The sequence below is a fragment of the Xenopus laevis genome, chromosome 3L (genome assembly GCF_017654675.1).
Source record: "Xenopus laevis strain J_2021 chromosome 3L, Xenopus_laevis_v10.1, whole genome shotgun sequence".
Taxonomy (NCBI): domain Eukaryota; kingdom Metazoa; phylum Chordata; class Amphibia; order Anura; family Pipidae; genus Xenopus; species Xenopus laevis.
The window spans coordinates 43716690-43736068 of record NC_054375.1 but is presented as its reverse complement, the minus strand read 5'-3'; the positions used below and the strand labels follow the sequence as shown (position 1 = coordinate 43736068).

The window sequence follows — 19379 nt, the reverse complement described above, 5'->3', positions numbered from 1 at the left end:
TGCCCTGTCCTCAAATGCTTGGGACCTGGGGTATTCTGGATAAATAGGGTATTCCAGATAACCAATATTTCCTTAATTCCATACCTTAAGTCTACTAGAAAACGATGTAAACCTTAAATAAACCCAACAGGCTGGTTTTGCTTCCAATAAGGATTAATTATAGCCTAGTTTGGATGAAGTAAAGGGGACTGTTTTATTAATACTGAGAAAAATGAAATATGTTTTAAAAATTTGGATAAAATTTGGCTTTCGGGATAACAGGTTTCCCATACCTGTGCATGGCTGCTCTTTTTCTGATAATGCCCGTACAGTAAGTATCTTGTAATGTAAGGTACTAATAAACAGGCTTGTAACAGGTCTAGTCACCTATAGTGACCAATTAGTGGCCAGCATTTACTGGTCACCTGTTGAAAAACTTCTGCTTAACCACATACTGTATATACCTTCTGATAGTCCCTCAAGAAACAGATGTTAAGATACGTGTGCAAGATCAGAGACGAACATGAGTGAGGCCTTGCCATATTAGGTATGGCCTCTTATTGACCCTCATTTTTCATCACAAATTTGACAGATATGGCTCTTTGGAGTTAAAGAACCTCCTCTCCACCACTTTGTGATTTTCCATAAGCCCATCATTAATGCTGAGTCTACTGTAGAGTCTACTGTAAAGCAGTTCACCAATACAGAGAAAAGACGGAGAGTCATTGCTAGTGTGCAATGAATGAAAGCATATTAGAACAGATGTAAGAGAAACACATTAACAGGGTTAATTATTAAGTATCGAGTTGTGTTTCCATTAAAATTTGAGTTTTTGAGTTTTTTTATTTTGGTCAAAATTAAAATTTTCGGGTTAAAAAAAGCATACATTTTTTTAAATTTATTATACCCCGATCCTGGAAATAGCTTGAATCGGAAAATACACCCTCTAAAACCTGTCATGTAGGAGTCAATGGCAGAGGTCCCTTGAACCATTTGAAGATGTTAATAGCCTTCGTGATATTTGAGTTTTTGGGTTGTTAACCCTGAACTCGGTGATTCAAGTTTTTTCCATTCAAGTTTTTTTTTTAAATTAGAAACCATTCGCGTTGTGAGTTCATTCGAGTTTATTCGAGGTATATAAAACTCTAAAATCCAACCTTTGATAAATAACCCCCTATGACTGATCGATCTCATGTTGCATTTCTACAGAAAAAAACATTTTTCTGATACTCACATGTATATATCATGCATATATATACACACACACACCATAGCTTTAGGAAAACAAAGGAAACAGTGATGTTGGCTGTTAAGATTAGCCATGAAAAACAACTTGGTCCCACAGCATCAGAGCTAAAATTCAACACAGCCCACATGGATATCACCTGGGATTTAGTCTTCATACATATAAACACAGCAGCAAAGTGAATTGTCATGAAAATCTTTCTAGATACACCTTATAAACAGCATGTTCCCATGGGCAGCAAAACCAAACAGTAAGTTCAGGATACTGAAATAAGGCTAATATAATATTTAATGTCTATAACAAATAGAAAAATTCTAAAGCAATGTATAAATAGTAATAGAAAAATAAAGGCTAGTAGGCTGCAGTTAGTAAAAACATGTTTTGTTGTACGTTAGGGATGAATTTTCCGACTATAAGAAGCTGCACATTGCCCCTTACTCTATTCACAATACATTTCAATGATTTCCCAGATTTTACACAATTTCTTTTTCTGGTCCCTGCGAAAACATAAAATAGGGGTTTTATTGTATTTCTGTAATAGTGTAGCTGTTGCCAGTAGGCATGGTGAAGAATTCCCACTGCACTTTTGGGTATAGGCGGGAGAACAAATCTTTCATTATCTTGTATATCTTCTAATCTCTCCCCCGAATGCTTTTAAACTTGTTGGAAGTGAATTTTAAAGGAACAGCAGCACCAAAACAATTAAAGCATGTAAAATAATTAAAATAGAATGTACTGTTGCCCTACATTGGTTATGTGTTGGCTGGTTAGTTGGTTGTGCTTTAGAAAGACTATTAGTGTATATAAACAAGCTGCTGTGTAGCCATTGGGGCAGCCATTTAAGCTGAAAAAGGAGAAAAGGTACAGGTTATTTAACAGATATGATATGAGCTCTGCTGCACTACTCTGCATGAATATGCCAACGTTAATGCCAGGGACACTTTTTTCAAGTGTCCCTGGCACGCGACGGCCATTGACTTCAATGGGTTTTGTGAATCTTTCTCAGTTTCGTGAATTATTTTGGCTAAGCAAAACAGGACAGATTCGGTCGTCCCTAGTAATGAATGTATGTTGCAAAGTTGCTTAGAATTACGTTTACTTTTATTAGGCAAAAATTATTTTTTGGGTTGAAATTCCCTTTAAATATAACGAGGGCTTCAAGTTGCCTGTTTAAAGCCAAAAAACTTTTGCCCATCCAGTGGGGTATGTTCTCCGTACCCTTTATCTAGCTCCTATCCCATCTATTCTAAATCTCTTCATTTTCAGGATACAATTGTCAGGGACTATTCTGAAAACAAGGGATCCATTTGAAAACCTGTTTATTAAATAATATGTACAATATAACAACACCCTAAATCCCGGGGCATTTGTAGACCCCATTCTGCCCTTTCCTGAGATGCGGGTCGAAGGCAGGCTGGATCACAGTTGTGCTCTCTGCACTAGAAGAGCTGAAGTTCTGATTTAAAAATACCCATAGTTAAATACATTCAGACAAACAGACACAGGTATCAGCTTTGCTAAATAAAAAAAAAGATTAAACTGCTGGGAATCCTTATTAGTTCTGATGGCTGTGCTACTATATTGTCTTGCACCTGTGCCCATATTTTATTTCAAGAAAGTGTTACATGAATGACATGGAGCCACAACAAATGTATTTGCTTGCTGCTACACACTGGAGCAAAGTCTATCTCTGGAACGGGCTGTATAAACATGTTATATAAATACAAGGCAATAAAAAAATGAAAGCTTTGACCTGGAGATTAACTAGTTACTTAGCACTTTACAGCCGTTAGTATAACAGTTAATACTGTATAACAGGTGCATGTGAAGTTATAAAGCTCATACAATAGCTTGCTAAGGGATTGAATCAGTAAATAAAATTGACAATTGCAAAGTGTACTTAAGGCTCCAGCACCTGCAGGGATCTTGTTTAACAGCCAATTAGGACAGATGCCATGGAAATATCGAGAATTGCAGGAAGAGCATTTACTAATATATATTTAGACATTCTTGGCTTATTACATGGATTTTTTAATTGCATGATTCAGACAATTCAGACAATTGTGAATTCATTCTGATTGATCTATTGTGTGTGTGTGTGTGTGTGTGTGTGTATTTCTCCAGGAACAAATACATTTTACTTGTAAAAAGGGCAATATACAGTATCTCATATTCTCAGTAAAGCGGAAAGGGTTCCATACAGAATATCTTTACTGCTAGCTCAGAGCATTAACAATAAAAAAGGACTGGAGTCATTTATGTTGACCCTGGATTCAAGTGCTCAAGCACTAAGATGAGCAAGTGTACCCCCCTAATGCTAATTCTAAAAGAATTTACGTCTGTTCTGCTGGATTTGAAATCAGAGGCAGGGTGCAGAGATCAGTGCCCCTTCCTTTCAGAAGGTAAGTACAGAACTCTTTTGTTGCCTGCTCCCGCTGGTACTTTAGATGTGCAAGTTAAGTGACAGAAATGGGGATGCCTGTGTGCCTCCCCCCAACTACCCCTCATGAATTCAGTGCTGCCAAACACAGGTAGCGGTGTACTCATTGGTGGAATGCAGAGGCCTAAGGAAAATGGCACAAAGTATATCCCTTATTTGCACTTTGAATTCTACCCTGCATTTAGTAAATGATTAGGGGTAATTTAGGGGGCCTAGCAATTCCTAGAATATTAAGGGTAGTTTATAGAGGCAAGTAGGTCTGGGAGATTATCCCTGGGGTGCTGCCTTCACTAGTGGCCAAAGTGAATAGGAAGAAAGCAGATTGTTGTCATTTCCATGATGATTGACATGGCATCACACAGGTTGTTTTGCATCTAACTAGCTTTACTCATGAAGGCAAATCAAAAACAAATCTTTCAGGATTCATACATTACTGAACACTGTTCTCGTTTACTAACATTGGAGAAGTTTGCACTAGTGCAGTAACCGATGCCTAATCAAAGCTTTGATTTCAGTGTTCTTCCTGAGGCTGACGATCAAAGCAAAAAATTGGTAGTGGCTACTAGGGGTTACTACTACATCTGAGGAAGAGATCCACCCCAAAATGAAGGGAGGTGCTGGGTCAAATAGTATTGCCTCGGGTGCCAGTACTACTTGGAATAAAAACAGAAGCATTGCAGTCTCCTTTACAACAATGCTATAATTTGTCCTTTTTTGCAGTGAATTGTTATGGGTTACTGTCAAGGTGCAAATTTGTCCGGCATTATAGTCTGAATTGTAGGTGCAAGATAAATTCTTGTATTCTGTATCATTGTATTCATCTGTACCCTTCTTGTGATTTGTTTGTTTTAGCTTTTTCCATCCCACAAAATACCACTAGATAAAGACTTCAGCCATGCAAAGCTATTGTCTGCCTGCCTATACCTGTGCAATGTATCAAATATACACATTCCTTCTCACCTGATAGCACAATGCACGTTTCACATGCTTTAATTACAAGACACACACATTTATGGCACATGCTCACTGTTTCCTTGAAGCCCAGAGGGGTCATTGGAAGTTACAAGTACTGTGTATATTCTTTCTTTTGTAACTTCTTGTATCTTGTATCAAACATACTGTACAAAAATGTGCGTTTGCACTTTGCATTTTCCGTTGTCATCACAAATTAGGCTTATTGTGCCTTTTCTTACTGGGGGTACAGATATGGGATCCGTTTTCCGATAACCCTTTATCAAGAAAGCTCTGGATTATGGAAAGACTGTCTCCCGTAGATTCCATTATATCCTAATAAGCCTGTAATAATAAAAGAGTGCCTTGTACTTGATCCAAACTAAGATATAATTAATTCTTATTGGAAGCAAAACCAGCCTATTGGGCTTATTTAATGTTTACATGATTTCCTAGTAGACTTAAGATATGAAGATCAATATTAAAGAAATATACATTTCTGGAAAACCCCAGGTCCCAAGTATTCTGGATAGCAGGATCATTACCTGTATAATGATAGTAATGCATATATTATCACACAGAATTTTTTTGATTTGATTGATTACACCCCCCCAAACCCAAACAGCTCTATATATTAATACTGAACTAGAATAAGACCCTATCCTTACCACAGCCCCCCCCCCCTTCATATGAATATGCACATCTTACAGCATGCTCTAAGGGAGTCACTGTTCTTTCCAATATCATTTTTTTCTGTACTTTGTGGTATAAACTGTGGGAACTGCAATAATTGATGAGTAGGTTAAACTGTGGAAATAAAGCTCCCATTGTTCTAAATGCACACATTTTCTTTTATTGAAAAGCAACAAGAAAAACAAACACAAAGTAATAATTAGCTTAATAATTATTATAAAAGAAGCCGATGTTGCAAATTACCTGGCAGTTCACCGTGCCTGCAGTTGCCTGCTCATCCGAATTCTATCCAATTAACACACAAGATGCTTTTCAGGATTTAACACTAGCCATATAATAACCACACCTCCTATTTTGTAATTAAAAATCTATGCCAATTAGGCCTTACTCCTAATCTGCCATGGCCTTGCCCAGGTACCCTAAAGTATGTCCTTCTTTACATGAAACAGAACCGCACTGCTTTTGGAGTTTGTGATTTTGGGGACAGTTAGTAGGCATGGACAACTATGAAAAAAACACATTGGCACACATATTCCCTGATTTGTTTTAATTTTTTATAGATACACTAATAATAAAAAAAAATCTGTTTATAATCTATTTTTCCTCTTCGGGAGAGGGGGGCAGTGTCTGATTCTTCTGTAAGGGGACCCATGGGTGACATTCAGCATGCCAAATTGTTGGGCACCCTTGAGGGTTTTTTCTTACACTTTGGGATTTCATGAGAGCTGTGGGGCTTGGGAAAAATTTTTGCAAGGGGTACAGGCCCCCCAGAATTATGCCACTGTATAGCCACCCATTTTGCCTTTCAGAATGAGAGAAACACAAGACTTTGTTTTCCTTAGGCTCCCAGTGCTCCATCTTCACTGAGACAGTACTCTTGGTTATGCTGGAGTAGAGAGCATGGCTACACTGCTACACTCTCTCTCAGCTGGGCCCTCAGGGTGTTCTGTGGAGGAAGGAAACAGTTTTATTAAAATACACCAAAGATGCTGAAAATGCACTTAACCAATCAATAAAGGTTTCATTTGACAAACAGAAAAGTGCTCCTGTAGCCCAAGGTCACAGACTTGACTAGATAAGTTATAGTGACATGCATAAGCAGAGCAAATACACTGGTACCGCTGTGGAGATGACATAGGATGGTTTAAGATCAGCCAAGATCAGCCATTAGGGCATAGACACACGTGGAGATTCGGGGAGATTTAGTTGTCTGGCGACAAATAGCCTCTTCTTCGGGTTACTAATCTTCCCGGACTGCCTTCCTGCCGGCTAGAATCTAAATCGCCAGTGGGGTGGCACTCGGAGTGCTTCATTTTCGGTTTCTTCGTGAGGCAACTTTGGTCAGCTTCGAAAAACGAAGCGCTCCGAGTGCCATCCCGCTGGCAATTTAAATTCTAGCCAATGGGAAGGCAGTTTGGGGATATTAGTCACCCGAAGAAGAGGTGATTTGTCGCCGGGCGACTAATCAACCCGAATCTCCACATGTGTCTCTGCCCTTAGTGGGCTAGATTCCCTCCAGTGGATGTCTCAGGGAGTAGTTATTAACACCCTCTACAACTAGACATTCCTTCATTATCAGGCAGAATAATGCTTGGGATATATCTTCAGTATAGAAATCCTATTTGGAGCCAAGTGCTACTTTTTCTAGCTTTGCTGTCTGTCTTACACTTCTGAGATGCAATTTTGGTCACTATCTAAAAATCTTGTTCACGAAGGTCCCTGCTCCAGGACTTTCATTGAGGGTTTGGTTCTCTTATGGCTCTCTACTTCACTGGGGCATTGTGCTCTAGTTTCTCCATCAGCATCTACCCTGCACTTTGCTTCCTTCCACCCTGTATTAACTATAAACAAAAAACAGTCATTACATCTCTGGGGGCATGGGATACAACAACAAGGACTTCATTAGCCAGTAAGAGGATTTAACTCTATTGGTATAGTTTATATATATATATATATATATATAATCCAGTAAATGGACCCGCCACTCGTTCATATTAGTGAAATAAATGTGTCTTTATTCACAGGTTCATTTCCAACGTTTCGGTCCTCTCTGGGACCTTTTTCAAGGACATATATATATATAGTGAATAAAGTACCCCCTCTTGTAAAATATAAGGATATTATAAGTTACTGAGGAGTTTCATGACCATACAGTATAAAACACGAGGCTGAAGGCCGAGTGTTTTTATACAGGTCATGGAACTCCGAGGTAACTTCTAATATCCTCATATTTTGCAACTGGGGATACTTTATTTATTATAATACACAAGTTTCAGTGAGTCATGTGACAGAAATGACATCAGAACTCACCGTTTATAACTGATGACATCAGAACTCACCGTTTATAAGGATATAATTTACAGGATATTCATGGCTTTTGTGTATTATATATATATATATATATATATATATATATATATATATATAATATATATATATATATATATATATATATATATATATATATATATATATATATATATATATATATATATATATATATATATATATATACTGCTACTTCTAGAATAGTTAAAAAGTCAGTCTTACATTCCATGTCATTTACATATTTAGCTGCTTGCAAAATACCTGCCTACCTGCCTGCTAAAGATTTGTTTTTACTCACAAGAGAAGCACAGAATATGATAGAATACTATGCTAGAGATCTATGTAAATCCATACCACCACAGTATCCTGCAGGCCTATTTTGTTTAGCGGCTGGTGCATTGTTTGATCAGCTCATGTTTCTCTATGTTCTTATTTCCTGCTACTTATCACATTAATTCACCTTATTTCCCTGCCTTCCCTGCATGAATTGGCCTCTTCCTTGTCTGCACAACAAAGATCCCTCTGCCAGAAGGCTATTGAAGTATACTATCATACAGAGGGCCTACGAGTATTTGGTCTTTTATAGCGCAGATCTATAACATGAATAGTGCAAATCACTATAGCATTAGAGCGGTTAAACATATTGATCACTATTGCTTTTCTTTATAGGAATACAAAGCAAGAACAGATTCTGTGGTGTACAGAAATGTGGACTTACACTAATTAAAGGGATGGCTCAACTTTACATTAACTTTTAGTAGAATGGCTACTTCTAAGCAAATTTTTTTAATAGTTTCTATTTCCAGTTTTCAAACAGGGGTCGCTAACACCATCTAAAACAAATACAAATTTATTTTTATACTGTTTTGGAATTTTTAAGTTGTGGATGGATTTTACCTTTAAAAAAAAAAGTTTACGATGGCATTGATGAATCTGTTCTAAGCATCTGATCTTCTTTTCTTATTCTCCCTTTTTCTAATCTGCAACTGAAAATCGAATGACTACGATGCTTTAATTCTTGACTATTCTTCTTTTTAAAGCTTTTATTTGTATTCAGGCCATCTGCTTTTATTCTGACTTGAAATCATTGCAAAATGATTTCGAATACCGCCATCTACTTCATACTAAAAGTTATTGTTATGGGTGAATAACCACTTTAAGGGTCTACTGTTAGGGGCACATTTACTAAGGGTCTAAGTGAATTTTTCGAATTAAAAAACTTCAAAGTATTTTTTTGGGTACTTCGACCATCGAATAGGCCAAATTCGACTACGACTCGAATTGAAAAAACTTTGACTATTCGACCATTCGAAAATCGAAGTACTGTCTCTTTAAAAAACTTCGACCTCGACACTTCGCCACCTTAAACCTGCCGAATTGTTATATTAGCCTATGGGGACCTCCTAGAACCTATAGCCAAAATTTGGCTAAGTTTTAAAAAGTCAAAGTATTTTTTTTTGAAAATCGTTTGATCGATCGATTAAATCGCTAGATTTTAATTCGACTGAAAACAGCCAAAAAAATTCAAAAAGAAAAGTTCGACTATCGAATTTGGCCAATTCGATGGTCGAATTTCGAAGTTTTTTTAACTTCGAAATTCGACCCTTGATAAATGTGCCCCATTGTGTTTTCTCAACTGTAAGTGCTTTCTCAATAAATGCATATTGCTTATAAGCGGCTTGTGCAATAATATAGAGCATTGTTTCACCCTCTAGGGGCCCTCTAGCATGTCTATGGTTTTATAGTCAATTCTTGCAGGACAGACAGCTGCTGCCCTTCTTCCAGCTGCACTTACTTATGGCTCTGTCTGGCTGCCACTATGAAATGTCTGTAGGAGAATGTGATTTCTCAAAGTCTAATTGGCGTTGTTTGTTCCTTTTCCAGAATTTTGGGCCATGAATTAAAGGGCAACTAACAATTACGTTTTTTTCAGTATAAGGTGCAGAAATAGTAGTTACCATATCACACACAAGGAAAATATGCCATGAGTACATGCTACATCTGTGATATGAAGCTATATTTTAACTCAGTAAGTAAAGGATGATTTTTTTTTTTTTTGCAAATTATTTTTATTTGAGCAATAGTTGTATAAATTCCAACCATTTCCATATTGACAGATTAGTCAGTGTTGCATACATTTCCAGTGTAATGAGACATATATAGTTCTAGTAGCATAAATGAAATATTTCTGTTATTATTCAATTGTCTCAATTGTAGTCAATCATATGGGATGTGTAGAATCATTTGTCATTCCAACATGATATTGCTTTTATAGATTTTGCCATTAACCATAAAAGAAAAGTAGGGGGAAACAGAAGGAAATAGGGAGAAAGAAAAGGGAAAAAAACACAAACCAGTCACATTGAATACTCTCTGTCTTTATAAGGTTTTCAACCTCTCTGGTACGACTTAGTTTGGAAGGCCTTGTATTTCAGATCACGTTGTGTGCACAGCATGGTCCCGTTTACAAAGTTATCGATGGGTCGCCGCATTTGTTTCTTCGTATGTACCGATCCCTGGATTGGAAACATGCATGTAGTCTATTTTTCACTGTCTGCGGTACAATGTCAATAAGGATGCTTTATTTAAAGGGGATCTAAACCACCCAAAATAAAGGTAGAATTGCTGAGTGCTTTTCTGGGCACTTTTGATGTTTTCTTTCATCTTCATTTTCATTTATTTTGCAGTAAAGGTATGGGATCTGTTATCCTGAAACCCTTTATCCAGAATGCTCCAAATTACAGGGAAGGCTGTCTCCCATAGACTCCATGTTGAGCAAATAATTGACATTTTTAAAAATGTCAGTTTTCTCTGTAGTAATAAAACAGTACCTTGTACTTGATCCCAACTAAGATATAATTAATCCTTATTGGAGGCAGAACTATTCTATTAATTAACGTTTAAAATATTTTTTAGTAGACATATGAGAATTTTGGAAAGACCACTTATCCGAAAACCCCTGGCCCCTAGCATTCTGGATAACAGATCCCATACCTGTATATTATTAGTTTTACACAGCACAGTAACCCATTTCATTTGTTGTAATGTATGAATGTATGTCTTGCATATCTGAACTAATTACTAGTCTTGCAGCATGTGGCATTTATGTGTGTGTTTTTTTAATGGGATAGGTTTGCCAGGGCACCTATAAATTATACCTGTTGCATGGAAGCCAGCATTATTATTTTATAATAAGCTGATCAGAAGACCTGCTTAAAATAAGCAATAAATAATATAACACAACATTTAGGTAACTTTTAAAAATATACAGATTGTGCTAATGTTTCCATATGTCAAGGCCACTTAGATAGTTAGATAACTGCAGGCACTGGGTGTAACTGACCAGTGACTGACAGTCTGTCAATTGATGGGAAAGGTCAGAGTACACCTCTTCATGGATAATAAACACACAGGACATTGTAAAGCAGCTTAAAAGGCACATAAGAGTCATATAACGTTCACCTGTCTTAACCAATCTCATACTGGGGTGCCACGAGCCCACCAGAAAACCTGCAGGACCACTCTCTAAACCAATATTTCATTTTTCTGCACTCACTTTCTTTATTCTCTTAATCACTTCTCTTTACATCAGGGGAGTAACTACAAAGGAAGCAAACTGTGAAGCTCCAGGGGGCCCCAGGAATTAAAAGGGCCCTGTGAGGCCCTGGTTAATTAGCAATTTAAACAAATATTGGTAAAGCAGGACAACCTCTGTTGTTGGGGGCCCTAAAATTAAAATGCTGTGGGGCCCAGTAACATCTAGTTACACCACTTCCTTTCATATGATAATCTATGTCTCCATGTTTTCTCTTTGTTCTTATATATATATGGGGCATGGTCATAGTCTAGACATACAAGACAATTAGTTAGGTGATGCTGACATCTGGACCCACTGGGAGTTTTCCTGGCACTGACCTTAACCTATAAGCAACCTGCTGAACATCCCTCTATGTAGTTCTTGAATCATCTCCATTGTACTAGTACGTGTAAACAGAACTGAGCAAGGCAATATATAGAGAAAATTAGTTGCCATTTTGGACAATATAATGGAAACGCCATATATTCGGTAATTGTTTTGTTGGGGGTGGGAAGCTGTAGGACATACTGTATTGTTTTAGTAAAATGTATCTGTAAACAAAATACACACATCTTACTTTGCTTGCAGTACTGTTCTCAAAAGTTGGAAAGGCCACACCTCCTAGAAAGTATTTAACATGGGACAAAGGGGTGCACCTTTAAGTTAACTGTTAATAAGTTATAGAATGGTCAATTCTAAGTAACTCTTCAACTGGCCTTCATTATTTTTTTTTTATATTTCTTTATTTATTTGTCTTATTCTGCTGACTCTTTCCAGTTTTCAAAACAGGGGATCACTGACTTCATCTAAAAAGAACAAATGCTTGTAAGGCTACAAATTTATTGTTGTTGCTGTTTTTTATTACTCCTCTTTCTAATCAGGCTCTCTCCTATTCATATTCCAGTCTATTATACAAATCAAGGCATGGCTGCTAGAGAAATGTGGACCCTAGCAACCAGATAGCTGAAATTGCAAACTGGAGAGCTGCTGAATAAAAAGCTAAATAACTCAAAAACCACAAATAATAAATGAAAACCAAATGCAAATTGTCTCAGAATATCACTCTCTACGTCATACTAAGGGGCAGATTTACTAAAGGGCAAAGTGGCTGTCGCTAACGCAAATTTGCCAGAAATCCAATGCACAGGATGACCACCAATTTACTAACAGGCGTAGAGGACAATTTGCTAGTGAAAGAGTACATCGCTTACCAAGTTTTTTGCCCTTTCACCAGGCGAATTTTCATCAGGCGAATGATCCATTTACCCCTTTCGCCAGAGTTTCCTTTGCTATCTCATACCTGCCGAACTGATAAGATGAAGCTACATGATAAAAAACGCTGGCGTTTGTGCAACTGTAAAAATTTTGTTATAACATTTTTTTTAACCATTTGAGGAACATGCCACATTTGTTTTTGGGGGGACTCATGTCTAGGACAATAGAGGATCTCTTTTTCCTTAATTATGCTTAATTATGCTTCCTTGAACATATTTAATAATAAGCTGCCACTTTAAGCAACACTTCCCCAACATCACTAATATAGACATATATATGACCTATTTGGACCTTCCCTATTCAAATTGACCTAAGCGTAAGTGTACTAACAAAAAATTAGCTGCGCGTCCAAATTTTTGCCACCCATAGACTTTAATGGGCGTCAGCAACATTTCGCCCGCAACAAATTTTTGGCAAAATGAAATGGGTCAAATTCGCCCAAGCCTAGCCTGATTTCTTTATAACATAATGATGAATTGGGGTAATTGGTATTCACCATCGTTAGACAATTATTAAAGCATGATGAATTGTTTTTAGCAACCTATGAACTTTGATGCTTTTATGACATACTGTTGGGCTAGATTTTATCAAGTAGGCTGGTAGCCACGTGTTTATTGCATGCGATAAGTATGTATGTTATTCATTTGAGTTATTATTCATTTGCTTAACATTTGTAATTGATGAATTGTTTCATATTTAAAAACCCTACACTTTTATAAAATGTTGGACACACAGATGGATACCCGAACTGCTACAGAGGGACAAACTATATAAATTAAATACAACTCTATATATGTGTTGTATTTAATTATAGTGTTCAGTTTCTTCTGTTAGATGGTATTCACCCAGGCACTGACTGTTATAGTGCACATTCCAAACCATCCCAACTGATAAACCAATGAATATCTATCGTACATTGGTAGTAGTGGGGCCATCTGGCCAGACTACAATTACTTGTATATGATTATATTTGTATGTGTATGGACAACTTAACTGACATGCAAGTATTTGATGTGTATATATCCCCTAGTTGTGCACTCTAATTACAGTTACCAGGGTAATTCTTTTGGGTATCTGGCCTAAAACTGACATAAAACAGACATAGGCCATCAAGAGATGATGATGTTGAGCTAATGGCTGTAGGGGATTGCAACCAATGCACAATCCTACTGTATGTACAAAAGAAAATATTCAAAGGCTATGGGCGAGCTAAATAAAAGTGGGTATGAAATAAATATCCAAATTCCAAAGTTACAAAAGTAAACCATTCCATTGTTTTTTTTATAGAAATCATTTTTGCTGTACAGTTGGAATATTCCCAGCTTAACATATATACTCCAACTCTGCTTTTATAAAACTCACTAAAAGTGTACTTACAAATATGTAAGTAAGGTTTTTCTCAGGGAACTCAAATAACATATGGGAGTCTGCAATTGTGACCCTAGAATTGTTTAGAATTAAAACAAAATAGTATTGTACATTGTAATGGTTTATTTCACCATATCTCTGAGTCGGCATCCAACTTTAGTTACATCTTGGCCTTAGGCTTTTATTAGCTGTCACAGTTGTCTGTCTTTCGTTTATGAATTGGAATTGCTGCCACAGAAAGACCAGGACCGGGAACAGCATTCAAAAACAAAAGTACCTGTGGTGGTCTGGGGGGGGATTCCATTTTGCCTACTGATCCATAGGTTAAGAAACCCGGTCACCACCTCCTTGTTATTTATAAGAAGGCACCAACCACAGATCCCAACCACAGCTGTTCTGAAAAACATGCTAAGATCCAGTTGTACCAGTTTTAGGACAAGAATTAAACCTGAACTCTCCCAGTTTATGCAAATCAAGCTATTTCCTTGTTTGCAGGTGCAGTTACCAAGGACACTGAAAATAAAGCAGACTCTCTTATCAGTATCAGGCAAACAGTGCAGGGCGGCTTACAGACAAGCAATGTGTTTGATGGTCCCCTGCCAAAGATCAAAGCATGTAGGTAAATCCAGGGCAAAAGTGACTTTTTTTTTGCTCTAGAATTTTGCACACATTTTAGAATCAAGTGAATAAAGCTGGCCATAGATGCAAAGATCCGATCGTACGAATCCTCGAACGATCGGACTTCCCCATCTCCCGTCCTGCCATTAACCATTCAGATCAAATAAAGTAGAAAAGAACAGATCAGCCAATGTTCTGCCCCTGAAAGCAATTGTACGAAGGTTATGTCTGACAAAAGCTAGTGACAGTCTCCCACTGAAAATCGTAAGATCGGCAATACATGCAGAGATATTATCGACAGCCGACAGAAATTTTCTAACCTGTCCGATCGACCAAACGACCGATCTCCGTCGGATGAAAATCACTGCTATTCAGTAGCAGCAACTAAAATGTTTTGTGTCCAACAGCTTTATTAATATCACCACGGGCCCACCATAGAACTTATCAACAAATACTAGTGAGTCCTACCATCAGAATGGCCCACCGGGATACCAGGAAAACTTCCAGTGGGCTCAGGTGTAAGTGTTGGCCCTCCTGCCCCCCAACCATTTGTCTTGTACACCTATTTCATGGCAATTCCCCATTTCTATATAAGAACAAAGGGCAAAAATGGTGGGAAAGATAGGTGATAATATGTAAGGGACGTTAAGTGATTAAGAGAATAAAGAAAATGAGTAAAGAATAGAGAAAGTATTTTATAGAGTGCTCCTTCAAGTTTTCTGGTGGCCTGTGGCACCCCAATCAAGACTTGTGAGCCATAAAACATTTTCTTCTTGCTAAGAATACACTGGTATACCCATATTTTAATAATTCATTGTTTAAATGTTCCTTCTTTTTTTTTTTCAAAATAATTTACTTCTTCTATGTTCATCTTAAAAAACCCACACAAAACTAAGTTGGCATAAATTTGGCATAGTTACATGGTTAACTGTATTGCAACATTACAAAGCCAGTGTTCTGAACTCTGAGGTTCCTTTTTCAGGCTAACATTTTACCATTTTCACTGAACAAATTCCTCCTGAGAAACTCCCCCTGAATTGTGCTGCATATCTGTGGCGATAAATTTTGATTCTGTCCTTTTCCTAAATCCTAAACAAACCCTTTCATATATGGGCCATTGCCCCAGCTAAGGGTTAGTCCACACGAGGAGATTCAGGGAGATTTTGTCGCCTGGCAACTAATTGCCTCGTCTTCTGAGCGACAATCTCCCCGAACTGCCTCAGCGTGGTTTCCCATAGGCTACAATGAAAAGTCGCCTGCACTAAAGCACACGCAAGAACATGCTGAGGCAGTTCGGGGAGATTGTCGCTCAGAAGACGAGGCGATTAGTCACCAGGCGACAAAATCTCCCCGAATCTCCTCGTGTGAACTAACCCTTATGTGCTGATGCCCTTTGGTTATGGGAATTTAAATACAGTTGGCTGCAGAGTTTTATTAGTTGTAAAAAGCTCTTAAATGTGATTATTTTTTATGTTATTTATATACAGGGCACAGCGAGAAGCAGCCTGTAAATGTTCCAAGACAAATTCAAAGTAAAGTCAACTTTGGAAAGAATTCAGATAAATATACATCTTGCTGCAAAAGACATCCTTGACTTGCTACATGTCATATTTACTTAGTTTACTTATTATGAAACTTTATTGTGCATCTGTACTAAATTTAGTGTGCTATTTAAATAGTCCAAAATAGGCAATATACAGTAGGCATGTTATAAACAGTTGCTTTTAATTGAATTGATTTAATGCACATTGTTCAAGTGAAGTAACATGACAATAGCTCAAAAAAGGGGGTGTTATAAATAGAGGGTATTGCATATTTACAGGATTTTGAGATTTTGCATGTTTTGCAGTTGTATACCCCACATTATTCCTACACTTCTAAGTGGTCACTTATGACCCTGAGTATAGTAGTAAGGTTGCAAAGTTCCCTGCAGTCGGTGCTTGGAAAAAGCCTGTTCATTACAGGTACTTGCACTTTTGTATGGTTGTGCCGAGCGTTTATTCGTTAAAAAAAGAAATAGTATGCAAGTGTATCCATTGACACAGGGGAACATTGGAATGTCCTGTCTAAAAAATCTTGTGGAGATGTCATTTTTTCTGCAAGTGGAAAACTCTGGATTGTGGGTAAAATAAATATACACACTGCATTCGCTGTCATAGTATGACCCATCTAATTTGCAAAATTCTACAAATACAATAAGCATAATACCCAAAAATGTAATGGCGGGTTACACAGAGTATGCATTATATTACAGGTATGGGGGTTCTTTCAACCTTTTATCCAGAAAGTTCCAAAATAGAGGAATACTATTTCCCATAAACAAATACCTATGTTTGATTGTACTGCTTTGCTTTTTCCCTGAAAGAAGGCAGTACTTATACTCCATGCTAACTTACTAAGCAAAAAATCATGTTGGTGGAATAACAGATTACAGAATTTCCAGAAAAGAGATCCCATGACTGTACTTTTCTAGGTACTGCAGGTGATGGCAAGATCTGTTGCTGTAAATAGATTCTAGACAGATAAGGCACTTAATATTTATACAACTAAGAGAGATGAATGAATATTACAATGTGTGATTCCCATGACTAACCCTGGTCTTTTAAACTGCAGGTAACAAAAGAATATCCAGCTAATCGTGAGTTATGCATCTCCTGTTGTATCAACTGTATTGGTGAGTGAATACTACAGGAAACTAGTTTATATATTTATGGCTTGATATATATAAAAATATACAATAATAAGAATTATAAATAATAATGTTTTAATAAAGGTGTTACCTGTGTTGAATACTGTTTTTGTCTGGTTTGTATGATATGCATGACTATAGGCAATATCCTCCTACTTAAAGACAGGCATTTGAGCAATTGTTGATATATGGACTATTGTCAGACTATTTGTGGACTTTTTTCTCCAAAACACCTGTATGAATGGAAATGAATGGAGTTTAGCACCGTACACATGTTTTCTCCATAATGTACACAGGGTTAGAGGTTACCCTGTGGCTTTAAAATGGTATTTCAGTGGTTGGTTCTGTTTCATGTTACATGTAGGGATGGGCGAATTTTTTCGCCTTGTTTTGCCGAAAAAATTACGCCCATAGACTTGTATGGCGTTGTGCGTTAAAATAAAAAAGATGCACGTCAAAACAATTTCGCCGGGCGACAAAAATTATTTGACGTGTGTGTTGCTCTCCAACCATGTTTACATTTGAATGTGGCTCATGGGTAAAAAAGGTTGGGGACTCCCGCTCCCCCATTAAAGATTGCAATTCCACTATTGTTGGAGTTTGGTATTGGCTTCATTACCTTACTGAGAACAGGCCAAAAGCAAGAGTAGGGCAGTGACAGAGGAACTCATACAGTAAATGGGGGTGGCAAAAAGGCTCTGATGTAAGAGGCAAAGGACTGCTGGTCATGGGCCAATGGATATTGTTCTTACGCTCTGCCAGTAGTAAATCAAAGTGTAGGTGCTTCAATCCTCATTAGGATTACCACAGTGTTCGTGGAAACTCAAATAGTCGTATTTTTGAGGAGAGCACTCTAAAGCAAATTCATTGCAACATATATTTATTTAGAGACTACATATAACACGACACGTTGCTGGCCTTACGTGCCCTTTCTCAAGTGTGCACGTGAGGCCCGAAACATGTCGTGTTAAATGTAGTTCTAAATAAATATATGTTGCAGTGAATTTGCTTCTGAGTGCTCTCCTCAAAAATACGACTATTTGGGCTGCTGGTCATGGTAAGTGGCATGATATACAGTATCTATACCCAAGGCTTTTGGAACATGGAGCAATTGTCTCCTGGTTAAATTGCATTTGCGGTACATCTGAACTATAATACCCACACGCACCAATAACTTCTGGCAAAGCACATGCTGCAGATGATTATCAGCTAACCATGTCTTGCATAAAAAAGTTATTAATTCAAGGGATGAAAACATAATTTTGCCTCTTTATAGGTCCCTGGTAAGGCCTCATCTGGAGTATGCAGTCGGTAAAAATGATGGCTGATCCTGATCCTAATGTTATTAATAGGAAAAATATATTGGAAGGCCGGTATTTATTTCCAGAAAGGTGGTAGTCCTATATGTAGTGCACTTTTGGACTCCAGTCCTTAAGAGGGATATAAATGAGCTGGAGGGAGTGCAGAGACTAAGTGCAATTAAACTGGTTTGAGGGACTTAAATTATGAGGGTAGACTGTCAATCTTGGGGTAGTTTTCTCTGGAAAAAAAGGCACTTGTAAGGGGACATGATTACAGAAGTACATTAGAGGACATTATAGACAAATAGCGGTTGACCTTTTTAGCCATAAAGAGGATCTCCGTACCAGAGGCCATCCGTATTGACTAGAGGAACAGAACTTTAATTTGAAGCAACGTAGGGGGGCTTTTCACAGTGAGGACAGTGAGGTTGTGGAATGCACTGCCGGGTGATGTTGTGATGGCTGATTCTGTTAATCCCTTTAAGACTGGCTTAGACAGACATAAAATCAAAGGCTATTTGTGATACTAAACTCTATATGCAGCGGGGCGCAAGCTGTGCTGTTGAGGGACACGGGGCTGTGGACTTTTTTCTCCAAAACACCTGTATGAATGGAAATGAATGGAGTTTAGCACCGTACACATGTTTTCTCCATAATGTACACAGGGTTAGAGGTTACCCTGTGGCTTTAAAATGGTATTTCAGTGGTTGGTTCTGTTTCATGTTACATGTAGGGATGGGCGAATTTTTTCGCCTTGTTTTGCCGAAAAAATTACGCCCATAGACTTGTATGGCGTTGTGCGTTAAAATAAAAAAGATGCACGTCAAAACAATTTCGCCGGGCGACAAAAATTATTTGACGTGTGTGTTGCTCTCCAACCATGTTTACATTTGAATGTGGCTCATGGGTAAAAA

The 19379-nt window shown here is 37.6% G+C and overlaps 1 long non-coding RNA gene across 3 annotated transcripts in view; it reads left to right on the top strand.

Moving 5' to 3' along the window:
* The window catches only part of LOC121401469, a 133673-nt gene that overhangs the window by 72456 nt on the left and 41838 nt on the right, over window positions 1–19379 (top strand). For all 3 annotated transcript variants that reach the window (XR_005966268.1, XR_005966266.1, XR_005966267.1), the window contains exon 2: window positions 17089–17149. This is a non-coding gene — a long non-coding RNA (uncharacterized LOC121401469). The remainder of the gene's footprint in view (window positions 1–17088; window positions 17150–19379) is intronic.